The sequence below is a fragment of the Hyla sarda genome, chromosome 4 (genome assembly GCF_029499605.1).
Source record: "Hyla sarda isolate aHylSar1 chromosome 4, aHylSar1.hap1, whole genome shotgun sequence".
NCBI classification, from domain to species: Eukaryota; Metazoa; Chordata; class Amphibia; order Anura; family Hylidae; genus Hyla; species Hyla sarda.
In genome coordinates, this window is record NC_079192.1 from 405,219,648 (window position 1) to 405,233,896 (window position 14,249).

Consider the following 14,249-nt stretch of genomic DNA (forward strand, 5'->3'; position numbering starts at 1 on the left):
TCAGCCACAATTCTTCACCATTAAACCTGCAAAGCAAACCTATTAGGCTCCGCACTTTTCATAGGACATAGGGGTGTACATGGGTAACAGGGGTGTTGGGGGTGTAGAGGCGTGTACGTGGGTGACAAAGGGGTGTACATGGGTGACGGAGACGTAGGGGTGACGGGTGTACATGAGTGACGGGTGTTGAGGGGTGTACGTGAGTGACGGGTGTTGAGGGGTGTAAATTGGTGACAGGAGGGTGTAAGGGGTGACAGAGGGATGGACAGGAATGACAAGGAGGCAATGTAGGGGTGGTGAACATGGGTGACAGGGGCGGACAAAGTGGACATGGATGACAGAAAATTGGACAAGGGGGTAACAGAGGGGTGACAAAGGGGGGTGAACAGGGATGACAGAGGGAAGAGGGTGCATTACCTTAAGCTGAGCTCAATGTCCTTCTGCAGGGGGCCGGCAGGATGGTCTGTCCTGGGGCCGGCAGGATGGTCTGTCCTGGGGCCGGCAGGATGGTCCGGCACACCATCCCCATTACATATATCCCCTTCCCGGCCTGTGACTCGCTCACAGAGCCGCCAGGGGGACGCTGTGTACACGCAATGTGCACGCGGCTCCGTCCCCTGTATCGCCTGTCATTACGCACAGAGCGAACTCGCTCTGTGCTGTAATGATAGCGCGGTGCCGCAGCGGGGATCCCGGGGCTCCCCAGCAGCGGCACTGCGGCGATCTGACATCTTATCCCCTATCCTTTGGATAGGGGATAAGATGTCTAGGGGCGGAGTACCCCTTTAAGGAGCAATAGTTTTTTCGTTTTTGCACTTTCGCTTTTTCCTCCTTACCTTTTAAAAATCATAACCCTTTCAATTTTGCACCTAAAAATCCATATGATGGCTTTTTTATTTTTTTTATTTTGCACCACCAATTCGACTTTGTAATAACTTCAGTCATTTTACCCAAAAATTTATGGCGAAACATTTTTCTATTCAGTAAATTTTTCAGTAAAATGGATACCTAATCTTTATTCTGTAGGTTCATACAATTAAAATGATACAGCAATTATAAAGGTTTGATTTTGTCTTGCTTATGGAAAAACCATAACTACACGCACGAAAATTAATACGTTTAAAAATGTCTTCTGACCCCTATAACGTTTTTTATTTTTCAGCATACGAGGATGTATGAGGGCTCATATTTTGCACCGTGATCTGAAGTTTTTATCGGTACCATTCTGGTTTTGATCTGACTTTTGAAAAAAATGTTATGGTATAAAAAGTGACCAAAAATATGCTATTTTGGACTTTGGAATTTTTTTTACGTGTACGCTATTGACCGCGCGGTTTAATTATTGATATATTTTTATAGTTTGAACACTTGCGCATGCGGCGATACCACATATATGTTTATTTCTATTTATTTTTAAATGGGGGAAAAGGGGGGGGTGATTCAAACTTTTATTAGGGAAGGGGTTAATTACATTTATTAACTCCTTCTTTTTACACTTTTTTTTTTTTTTTTTGCATAGGGGTCTATAACATGCATTACACTGATTTCAGGCACTGGTCAATGCTATTCCATAGCATAGCATTGATTAGTGTTATCTGCTCTTGATTGCTCAAGCCTTGATCTCAGGCTTTGAGCAATCAAATGCTGATCAAACAGTGTGAAGCCAGGTAGGGAGCCTCCCGCTGTCCTCACAACTGTTCAGGACGCTGCAATTTCACTACGGCGGTCCCGAACAGCTCGGCTGAGCTAACTGGCAGCATGTTCTCCCATTTTAGAATCTGCGATCCACTTTGATCTTGGCATCTAAAGGGTTAATACCGGACATCGCCAATCTGGCAGTTCCCGGTACCCCGCAGATACTAAGCGCGCTCAGCTTCTGAGCACACTTCACAGATCGGGACATAAATATATGTCCATGGTCGTTAAGGGGTTAAATACTCTTATTGTGTTCTGGACATTACTCTGGGGCATGTTCAACATACCTCTCTTTCTCAGCTACCAAACACCGATGTATATTACATATGTAACATTGGTCCATTGTCTATTTCTGAAAAAAAATATGAGGCAGACTAGATAGGTCAAATGGTTCTTTTTTTCCGAACACTCTATGTTAAATCTCCTCCGATATAATCAGTTTGAATAGTACACAGGGCATCGCTTGGACAGTTTCGTTTGGAAAAATTCTTCTTTAGGGTACAACCTCTCACACTGATTCCTTATTTTTGGGTAAGATTTCTTAGGTGTCCATATGCATGATTGGGTATGCTGAACTTATATTTCCATCATCCAGTGACAGGCCGGCCATCCCTGGTGGCCTCTCTAGGTAGATGTGGAGGGAAATTTATAGGACAGACATGTGGCCTTTTGCATGGAAACTGCTCATGTCATTCTACGACTACATTTTTATTTTTTTTCCATTTTTATAGGTTTTATAGAACTGTCCAGACCTTGCTCCGGGTAATTCAGTAACACGTAATAGGCGTGGGTGGAAACCACACATTGATCTTAAATCTCTTAAAGTGCCAGCAAGGTATGGAAATCCCTGATTTCTATTTATACGTGGTAAAAAATTGCGGCCAACCCTGTGCTCCAGCTGTAATTTTCTCTTTATATGAGCCGTGATGGACACTAGCGGCTTCTTATAAGTGGCAGTGTGGGTGGGTCTTGTGTAAATTATGGGTTGAATCCCCCAATACTCCCCCAGAGTTCCATGCTGTGGGCCGGCAGTACATCATCGTATACCTTCACAGTGGGTGGCATCCCGGCTGACATATCCTCTTTTGGTTTTCTTGGTTTCCTAGTGAATTTTGCTTAATGCTGAAATATTAACTACAGGACAATATTATGACAGATCATTATTCATTAGTAAATCATTACAATTATTCTTGCAAATGTTTGCAGCTTATTTCTGAGTTCCTGAATGGAACATCTAAAGAGAATTATATCTGTTTTATTTTTTTTTACTATATCTATTTTTTTTTTCATTTTATTCCTTTAGGATTTTTAATGCAAAGGTATAAAACTATACAGCTTACTTTCAGTTTTTTTTTTTTTTTTTTATTAACATTTTTCAAAATACAGAAAAGAACAGGCAAACAGGAATGTGTCACTGATTTCTGATGTCACAAACATTAGAAAATGTCATCACAATCAAATCCGGTACAGGCACCCCCTCGAAAAATCCCCCCTCCCATCTCTACAAAAACAGAGGCAGTCAGTAAGGAAATGGCTAGCTATCAGGTAGTCTCAGTGCTCCCAGTGTGCCCTTCAGGGATTCTACATTGTACCATACTGTATTGCGAAAAGGTCTGACTATGTTAGCTATCTCCCGGAGTCAAAGTGGGTCACTATAAAGGATTTCCATTTCGTGAAAAATGTCTTGGTACCTGAGTTAAGATATCATTCAGCATCCAGTCTATCTACTCCCAAGAAAACCTTCATTTGGGTCACCAATAGGCCCAGATCAGGTGTCTGCGCCTCTAACCATCTTAGAAATAGGCATCTGAGTGCTACTAGCAGAACCACATGTATTATTCGTGGGACCCTCTCCTCCAACACCCTCCCCTCAGAAGGTCGGAATTGATGAAATAATAGAGGCTGAGGAGTGAAAGGAAGGGACACCCGCCAATGATCATTTACATAGGTGCTTATCATCCGCTAGTAGTCAGCCGAAAGCGGGCAAGTCCATACGCCATGGTACAGGTTTGTCAGTGGGGATGCACATTTCGGGCAGCTAGTGATTCTATCCGGGAAAGTGGGCGAAGGGAGAATGTTGAAACCATATAAGGCCGTGTGCGACAGTTTGAAATAAGTCTCCCGCCACCTCTCATTAACCCCTTAACGACGCAGGATGTATATTTGCGTCCTGCGCCGGCTCCCGCGATATGAAGCGGGATTGCGCCGCGATCCCGCATCATATCGCGTGGGTCCCGGCGCTAATCAACGGCCGGGACCCGCGGCTAATACCACACATCGCTGATCGCGGCGATGTGCGGTATTAACCCTTTAGAAGCGGCGGTCAAAGCTGACCGCCGCTTCTAAAGTGAAACTGAAAGTATCTCGGCTGCTCAGTCGGGCTGTTCGGGACCGCCGCGGTGAAATCGCAGCGTCCCGAACAGCTGATCGGACACCGGGAGGGCTCTTACCTGCCTCCTCGGTGTCCGATCGACGAATGACTGCTCCGTGCCTGAGATCCAGGCAGGAGCAGTCAAGCGCCGATAATACTGATCACAGGCGTGTTAATACACGCCTGTGATCAGGATGAGAGATCAGTGTGTGCAGTGTTATAGGTCCCTATGGGACCTATAACACTGCAAAAAAAAAGTTAAAAAAAAGTGTTAATAAAGGTCATTTAACCCCTTCCCTAATAAAAGTTTGAATCACCCCCCTTTTCCCATAAGAAAAATAACAGTGTAAAAAAAAAAATAAAATAAACATGTGGTATCGCCGCGTGTGTAAATGTCCGAACTATAAAAATATATAATTAATTAAGCCGTACGGTCAATGGCGTACGCGCAAAAAAATTCCAAAGTCCAAAAAAGCGTATTTTGGTAACTTTTTATAACATTAAAAAATGAATAAAAAGTGATCAAAAAGTCAGATCAAAACAAAAATCATACCAATAAAAACTTCAGATCACGGCGCAAAAAATGAGTCCTCATTCCGCCCCGTACGTGGAAAAATAAAAAAGTTATAGGGGTCAGAAGATGACATTTTTAAACGTATAAATTTTCCTGCATGTAGTTATGATTTTTTCCAGAAGTGCGACAAAATCAAACCTATATAAGTAGGGTATCATTTTAACCGTATGGACCTACAGAATAATAAGGTGTCATTTTTACCGAAATATGCACTGCGTAGAAACGGAAGCCCCCAAAATTTACAAAATGGCGTTTTTTTTTCGATTTTGTCGCACAATGATTTTTTTTCCCGTTTCGCCGTGCATTTTTGGGTAAAATGACTAATGTCACTGCAAAGTAGAATTGGCGACGCAAAAAATAAGCCATAATATGGATTTTTAGGTGGAAAATTGAAAGGGTTATGATTTTTAAAAGGTAAGGAGGAAAAAACGAAAGTGCAAAAACGGAAAAACCCTGAGTCCTTAAGGGGTTAATAACATGTTTGCGTATTTTATCCCAGCCCGCTAGTATCGTATTATGTATGTCAGGGTCACCCGTCCATTTCTCCCAGGTTTTGAAGATATTTTGAGAGTCCAGCTTAAGAAAACGATCCCGGAAAGACCAGTAAAGCATCGAAATTGATGCTCTCCTCGGCTCCTGGCCAATAATGTTATCTAATGGGTGAGTGGTGGCCTCCTGTGAGAGATCTCTGTCTGGACAAACAAAACGAGTAAATCTGATTTGCATAAAGGCAGTGAGCGGGTGGGAGACTAAATTTGTGTAGGATGTCTGCAGAGGACAGCCACTGGCGAGTGTCTACATTCATTATACTCTGGTTTCCAAGATGTGTAGCCATGGTGAGGAACTAGCAATTGGAAATTCTGGATGACCCCGAAATGGCATTCTTTTGGAAAGAAGAAAAGGAAGGCCGAAGGCCTTGCGTACCTCCTTCCATGTGACAATGGTGTCCCTGAGTAAAACAGAACTTTTAACAGGGCTCGGCAATTTGGCATAGGCCGTGTGTAATAGTGCAGGAAGGGACCATGGAGCTGCCAATGCATCCTCCACCATCAGGTTAGAGTAAAAGGTAGTATTCTGTAACCAGTCTATGACATGACAAAAGAGACATGCCAAATTATAACCACGAATGTTCGGAAAGTTGACTCCCCCCTCCGACTTGCCCAACATAAGTTTTTGTAGGGCAATTCGCGGGCGCTTGTTCTGCCACAAGAATCGGGTAAAAGCTTGATTTAAACTACGAACATCCGCGTGTTTCAGCAAGAGGGGGAGGGTTTGGAGCGGGTAAAGTAATCTCGGAAAACTAATCATGTTCACCAAGTGACAGCAGCCCAGAAAAGAGAGTGGCAAATTTTCCCACCGCTTCAATTCCGTAGAGATTTTCTGGAACAACGGGGCATAATTTAGAGAATACAACATGTCTGGCGTTCGCCCTATTTGTATGCCCAAATATGTGATATGTGATGTGCAAACTGTGACTCCCAAATCCCCCGATGAAGGAAGCCACCTAGGAGGAGCATTCCCCAATGGCAAGAGCATGCTCTTAAAGGCATTTACCCTGTACACCGTGAAGCGGACAACTGTTTCCAGGAATTCTAATATTTTGGGGACATCTCTCACAGGTTCACTGAGATAGAGAAGGACATCGTCAGCAAACATGGACAGTTTTAGGTCCTGGGTCCCCACTTTAATACCACTAAATAAATCGCCCGTGAGTAAGGCATGCGCCAAGGGCTCAATTGCCAGATCGAATAACAAAGGGCATCCTTGTCTAGTGCCCCTCAATAGCGGAATAGGGGCGGAAAGAAAACCCGGTGTGTAGACCCTAGCTGTAAGCCCACTATATAGACCCGAAAAAAAGGAACTGAATCTGCCCGTTATCCCAAAACATTCTATAACCAGGCCCAGCCAGTCCCACCGGACATTATCGAACGCCTTTTCTGCATCAAGAGTCAACAATGCCGGGTAGGAATTTGGCCGGGACTGGCCCGTGATACCATCCAGTACCGCAAGTACCTTTTCTGATGTTAGTAACTGCAGATCTCCCCTTTACAAAACCCACCTGATGGTCTCCCACTAGAGCAGGCAGGAAGCGTGCTAACCTATCCGCCAGAATTTTAGTGAGTTGCTTAACATCCTGATTAATTAAGGATATGGGGCGATAGGAGCCTGGATTTAAAGGGTCCTTGTCCTGTTTCGGGAGTACTTTAATGTAGGCTAGCTTGGCCGTCAGTGATAAGTGACCTGTATGCAAGATGTCATTAAAGAAAGCTGTTAGAGGATGGGCAATTTTGTCTACTAAGGGCTTATAAAATTCCCCTGGATAGTCATCGGGGCCTTACCATTCGCCAATGATTTAATTACCGAGCGAACCTCTTCCTCTGTAACTACTGCATTTAGTTCTTGTCGTTGCTCCTCCGTGAGAGACGGAAGAGCAAGGCCCTGCAAAAACCTCTCGCCCTCCCCGTCCGAGGCCGGAGGCTCTGAGTACAGGGAAGTATAATAAGAACCCAGCATAGAATTTATTGTGCTAGGACTGTGAGTAATTTGGCCCTGGGAGTCCCTTAATGCCAGAACATGTGAGGGGGTATATGTACCTTTTGCCAGTCTCGCCAACAGACGACCCGACTTGTTCCCATGTTTGAACATGTCCACTTCAAAGTGTGACCTATAAATTCGTTCTCTCCTATCCATCCAGAGTTCATAGGTGGAGCGAGCCTCCTGCCATTTCAGTTTAAGTGGGGTGGGGGAGTCAACAAGGTGCGAGTAAGTTTCCGCTAGCACGGCACTAGCAGCTGCATGGCCCTCCTGCGTTTTACGTTTGAGGGAAGAGCTATAGGCCAATATTTTACCTCTTAATACCGCCTTAGCGGTCTCCCAATAAAGGGTGGGATTGTCTTTGTGATTAGCATTTTCCGACTCGAACTCCAGCCACCAGCCGACCCAACAGGTCCAGAAATGACTCATCCTTAGTCAGGTAGGAAGGGAAACGCCATAAATAGTCCGAACCCCTGGGGGACGATGGCTGCAGCTCCAGTACCACTGGGGAATGGTCCGAAATGACCATCTCCTGGATTTCTGTCTGAAGCAACCTCGGACAAAGTGGGGAGCTAATTAAGAAATAGTCAATGCGTGACCAGGTGTTATGTGCATGTGAGAAATGTGAATACTCGCATCCATCAGGGTGAAGGTGCCGCCATGCGTCCCCCAAACCTGTCTGGGCAAGAAAAGGGGGAAGGACCTTATCACTCTGACGGTGGGCCACTGGCGGTGCCCGCGTATTAGTCCTGTCAACATGGGGGTCGGCTACCGTGTTCAGGTCCCCACCCAGCAACGTGTGCAATCCCGCAGTGCGATTTACAGTATCTGCTAGGGATTGAAAAAAGGATATATTATCTCCATTGGGAGCGTATATATTAAAAATATTGTAAACTTGACCCAGATGCTCTAACTGAACATGGGAAATTCGACCTTCAGTATCATGGTCATGAGAGAGCACCTGGTATGGAAAAGACTTATGAAATAATGTGAGTACACCCGATTTCCCTTCAACTGCTGGGGAGCCCATCACCTTGCCCACCCACATTTTTTGCATTCTGTGAAAATCTCCCTCGGTAAGATGAGTTTCCTGCAATAGGACATCATCAGGGCGTAGACGCTTCAAATAGCGTAGAATTGACATACGTTTTTGCGGAGACCTCAATCCCTTCACGTTCTATGAGATCACTCTACACATAACGTATTACAAACCCCCAACCTAGGCACATGCTGGGGGAAGAGAGGATGGCAGTTACCTAAGTAGTTAGAGACATAGACCAACATGGAGGAAACAGGATGAGTAAGACACGTGGATGGGAGGTGGAATGAACGAACAAGAAAAGCATGAAGGGTCCAGTAGGTCCTACAGTCCTCAAAAGGGGTGCCGTCTCGAGAAACTCCATCAGGACTGCAGAGTGAAGGCACAGAAATACAAATAGAAGAGGAAGAAGGCAAAGATAGAACAAAAAGAAGAACCAACAACCAGAACATAAAACAGAAATACCCAGTGGGACAGGGCGTCCATGATGGAATATAGAACGCCACCAAATTGGTATATGACTTCACTTTTTTCAAGTACCTGTGTTCAAGTTGCGGAGTTCGCAAGGCAGGATCCGGAATCCCCTCAGTGTGTTCCCCCACTGCGTGACAGCCCGGAGGACAGCCCGGTGAGTAAATAAGGCCGCTGGACTTGTGACAGTGCCATGCCGTGCGGGTGTCTGCGCCGCGTTCTTCTGTTTCTCAGCCGCTGAAGTAGTTAAAATGGCGGCGGGCAGGAGTGGCAGGGAGGCTGCGGTTCCAGCGGCTGTGCGGCAGCGACCTCCGGCAGGATTCAGGTGCCCCTCAGTGCGTTCCCCTTCATCTACCATGCTTCCCACTGTCAGCCAGGTGTAAATTGTGCCTGGTTAATGCCGGTATGGTGCGGGTACGGCGTGAGGGAGCTCAGTCTCCTAGCTCCTCACATGCCCGCGCCGGAACCGGAAGTCGTTTACTTTGTTCTGATGAGGACCTGAATTGCATGTATTTGTCCATGTAATGTGGCAGGCTGGTCCCAAGAAGGTAGAACTGGACTTCACCTATAGCTGTCGCCTGTCTTGGTTCCGAACAGTAGCTTTCAGTACTCTGATACCCCCCAGGACATACAGTGGAAGCGAATAGTAGGAAAAGCAGGGTGTTGCAAAAAGTATACAAAGCAATACAGGCATATAGAAGATAACAAGAATAGGAACTCCTCGGTGGATGATTGAAACTGAAGGATGATGGCACAAATGGATGATGAAGATGGCAGCTAGAAATTGAACCAGGGAGAAGATGGGGGGAAAAAAACTCGCCCTAACCACCTTTCATAGATGGGTCCCTGGACACAGAACCTCACTGCCCCCCCCCCCCCCCCAAAAAAAAAAATCTCTAATGAATACACTATTCTACAAACCTGACCTTCCCACAGATATTAGGAGGCCTTCCCACAGATATTAGGAGAAGGACCCAAGGGCCCAAAGACAAAAAGGATGAGCTGTACTGCATTAAGAAGCAAATGCAACAATATCAAAATGGACTAGAATGAAGAATAAACCAAAAACTAACTGGACTGACTAGGAACAAAAGTTGGCTTCAACAAAGTACTAGAGACATCCAAGGAATGCTTATTTAAAGGTGTACTCCACAACTTTATTTATTGTCCGCTATCCACAGGATTGACATGGAGCAGTGTTGACATACATCTCTATTGGAGAGCCGGAGATGGCCAGGGTCCAAGCAGCTGGAACCCCAGAGATCGGACACTATCCTGTGGTTAGAGAATAATAAGTAAAGGAGCAGACTACTCCTTTAAAACGCACAGAACTTGTACTTTAATACACACCACACTTCAAAGCTCAGCGATATTTCAAAACGGATTAATCAAACAGAAACTTCTACTATAAACTAGCCCTGACCTACTTTAGGTTTGGGTGATATTTAGTAAGTATTTAGTGGGCAGATTAGCCCCCTCACTCCATGCCACCACCACCAGTCTTCCTTGTTGGTCCCTTTCAAGACTAACCTATAGGATCCGCTGAAAGCCTCTCTTAATTATTTTAAGGACTTTGGCACATATCATTTTTTTCCTCTACCTATACCAGCTTGGCAATGTGTTTTGACCAACATCCTTTTCATGAGTGCTGCTGGTTTCTAGCGAAGGTGTGCCATTCTGTTTCTGCTATCCTGTATATTCTAACCTGTGCTTGCTTCTTGGACTCCAATACTGCCTGGTCCCTTCTGTACCGTACTGTATCTGCTTGTACTGACTCTGCCTCTGTCTCATTCTCCAGTACACTGACTATGCTTCTCTGCCTTATTCTCCCTTCAGCAGCTACCATATCTGCACCACTTTTTGGAAGCAATCTGGTACCTCCCTAGCAGAAAAGTCCAGTTTCTCCTTCGAGGAACGGAATAAAGGGGGAAAACCCAGGAGGTACTTAGACTCTGCTCCATATCATATCCCAAAGCCAAACTGTTTGGTAGGGCTCATGCCTGTTGCCTGTTACACATTTGCCTAATGAATGACTTCACCCAGAAGTAATACATTCTGTATTCAGCTTAAAACACATGTTAATCCTTTTGCCTCTATTTTATCTCATGGAAATATGCAAAATTTGGAGCATTCTTAAGTATAAATTGTGTGTACTGCAATTGACAGTATTTTTGTAATGAGTGGATCTAGTTTTGGCAGGAGGCTTTATTCCCCCCGAGTTGGCTGATGCATCCTGCATTGCTGTAAAGATGCCCTGGCCAATCAGGAGGCTTGGACCACAGGCCTGTTACTCTTTGCCTGTGTTTGAGTTCTTTCTGCACAAGCTTTTGTATTACTCCTTGCTTGATCTGTGTATCTTGACCCTGGTCTAAGTGACTTGACTATTCTTTTTTCCGTATGTGTACTATGAGATCTCTAGGTTTGGATTAAGCCTGTCTGATTTACTTTTTACTGTTTGTCTGTTTATCTCCTGTATTTAGTTTTTTGTGCTATGCTTGTTAACCCATTATGTCCTGACCTGCTTCCCTGACTTCTGTACAATGTTGTTTATTGAAATGAACTTTTATTACCCCTTGCACTGTAGTAGAGTAGGGTCCGGCACTGTGGTTGGGGACGTCCTATTAAGCATATGGGCACCCAATGGGCAGGGGAAGTGGTCTAGGTGAGCTCAGGGCTGCACATATCCCTGACCAATGTGACAATTATATTACAATTTTTACCCAAAGGAATACTTGGTACATGCAGAATGTGTACAGTTACTCATTTCTCACCCTAAATCTGTATTCAGACTTGAATATGAATTTTCGCAGATAAAATCTGTAGCGGATTAGAGTACAACACATGGATTTTTTACTGATTTTACGGAGTTGTTGAAATTTTCCACACAGAAAATGACTTGTAGTGAGGATTCTAAAATCTGAAGCATGTCCGTTTGAGATATGCACCTTGGGTTTCATCCAGTGTAGGAGCATTGATCTGCACCCAAATTTGTTTGGATTCCTCATTGATTTACAGTGCAAAAATCCATTCTGATCATCCATTCTCCGTCAAAATTAAAGGGGTACTCCGGTGAAAAACTATTTATTTATTTATTCAATCAAATGGTGCCAGAAAGTTAAACAGATTTGTAAATGACTTCTAATAAAAAATCTTAACCCTTCCAGTACTTATCAGCTGCTGTATGCTCCTCAGGAAGTTGTTTTCTATTTACATTTCTTTTCTGTCTGACCACAGTGCTCTCTGCTGACACCTCTGTCTGTCTCAGGAACTGTCCAGAGCAGGAGCAAATCCCCATAGCAAACCTCTCCTGCTCTGGACAGTTCCTGAGACAGACAGAGGTGTCAGCAGAGAGCACTGTGGTCAGACAGAAAAGGAAATTAAAAACGAAAAGAACTTCCTGTGGGGCACACAGCAGCTGTTTTTTATTAGAAGTAATTTACAAATCTGTTTACCTTTCTTGCACCAGTCAATAAAAAAAAAAAAAAAAAAAAAAAAAAGTTTTTCCGGAATACCCCTTTAAGATCATGTTCAATGGTTTTCCTCCCCCGCCACCCGAATTGAACAGCAGGGATTGGGCACTGTCAGAAATGACAGGGTGGTTGCTGGACAAACCCTTTTTAAGGGAGTTCCCCCCCCCCCCCCTTTCAACCCTTCTTAAATAGATACAAAAATGTATATATGGAAAAAAAGAAAGTGATTATGCAAATTTTTTGCAGCATTGAACAGTGACATAACTTTTCCCTCATGTAGTTTATTCTGCCCATTTTATGGCAGTTTTTGATTGGATAATTCAGCAGCGAATTTTTTTGTAGTAAAATTTGCAACTTTTATTGTTGAATGTGACCGTAAAAGTCCGTGGTCTCCCAAGTAGTCGTAGTTTAGGACAAAATTTATATACCTTTTGGTCGCTCGTTGTAGCTATAATTTGTTCGATAGAAATGCTCCAAATTTGTGTTCCCGTTTTTACCAAATTTGTCGTAGATCACTGCTCCAACCACCTTCTTTCCTGAATAAACCCATGGTTTAGTGAACCTGGGCTGTTAGATTGATATATATTCCTTCTACTTATTCGGAATAGTTGCTCATATGGTTAAGCGTTCACTCCATGCCTTCTCTGTTCTGAGGTAATATTGTAGTTTTGCAGTAATCATGTTTCGCTGCCCAATTTGTTTTTAATGGGAGTGTTGTCCATTAAATATATATTCCCGTTCTGTCCAGGCTCATTTCTACATATAATTTTGTGCCGTGGTTTACCAGCAGGATAAAATTAGTCTGTTCTACCACACACTCTGGGTCTCTGTTATATATTCATTATTATTTTAATTTTTTTTTCAATTTAATATTAAAATAAAACTACCCGCTTCCACGAAGGGATTGAATTGCACATCAAGATCAGGGGGAGAACATTTTACATGACGTGCAGATAGTCCGAGTTGGGGGATGCGGTGGAATTGGCGACCACCAGCCAAAAAAAGAAATAGATTTACCGTATTCACTTGTAACAACGGCAACTGTTCCCCAGATGGCAGAGCTCGGTTTACCTAGAATAGTTGTCTTTCCTGCGTCCTAACAGTGGCTCTCAGATACCCCCAGGGCTTACATTAGGTCTAAATTGTGTAACAAATGGTTGCAAGAACAAGTATATGAAAGCATATATCAATGCAAGAAGGTAACAAGGTGCCAATAGATGACAAAAATGATAAGGACGGATGATGGTACATAATGATGATGATTTTAGTCTGTAACTGAAGCAAATGGATGATGAACAACAAACTACCAAAACTGACACTAACTAGCTTGCCCTGGTTCTTTCCCTAGATCTATCACTGAATACTGACTCTAACATCATACACCATTGCCTCTCATCGTCCCTGAAATTAATGTGCACCGCTCCATTCATTCTCTATGGGGTTGCCAAACATTTCCGAGCTCTGAACCCGGTGGCCTGACAATTATTGGAGAGGAGGCCACACAGCTGTGGTGTGCACCATTCATTTTGGCAACAATATTGTCCCCGTTCTTTGGACTGGCAGAGGTTCCAGAGGTCAACCTCCACCAGTTTACTCCATTAAATTGTGTGACTTTTTAACCTGCGTGACAAAATGTGCAACTTTACGCAGCCATGTCAGGGCAAAAGATGCGACATACTGAAAAGTCACACATCACAAATTCCTTTTTGGTATAACCTTCTAAATAAAAAGTCACAACTCTGGTCCCAAAGAACAAAAAAAAAAAAAAAACACAGGGCACCAAGATACACTCACAGAAGTAATAGTGAAGCAAACCTATACATCATGGCAGGTACGAAAGGTGGCAGATCAAACGATACTACAAAATTACCTAGAATTGTAAGAACACAACATAGGATGCCTTTTATTTATTTATTTATTTATTAATTATAATAAAAAAAATAAAAAAATGTTTTATTGCACAAAGTCAGGCTAACATTGTGTCGGGCAGGTTACATTCTCCCATCGATGTCCAGCCACCACTGTATATGTACCCCCGACGTACGTTTCACTCGCCTTGCTTCATCAGGGGGCTCTGGTACAGCGATACTAATC

At 43.8% G+C, this 14,249-nt stretch overlaps 1 protein-coding gene across 3 annotated transcripts in view; it reads left to right on the plus strand.

Moving 5' to 3' along the window:
• ATXN10 (ataxin 10) overlaps positions 1 to 14,249 on the plus strand; it is a 257,913-nt gene that overhangs the window by 43,636 nt on the left and 200,028 nt on the right. The window lies entirely within an intron of this gene.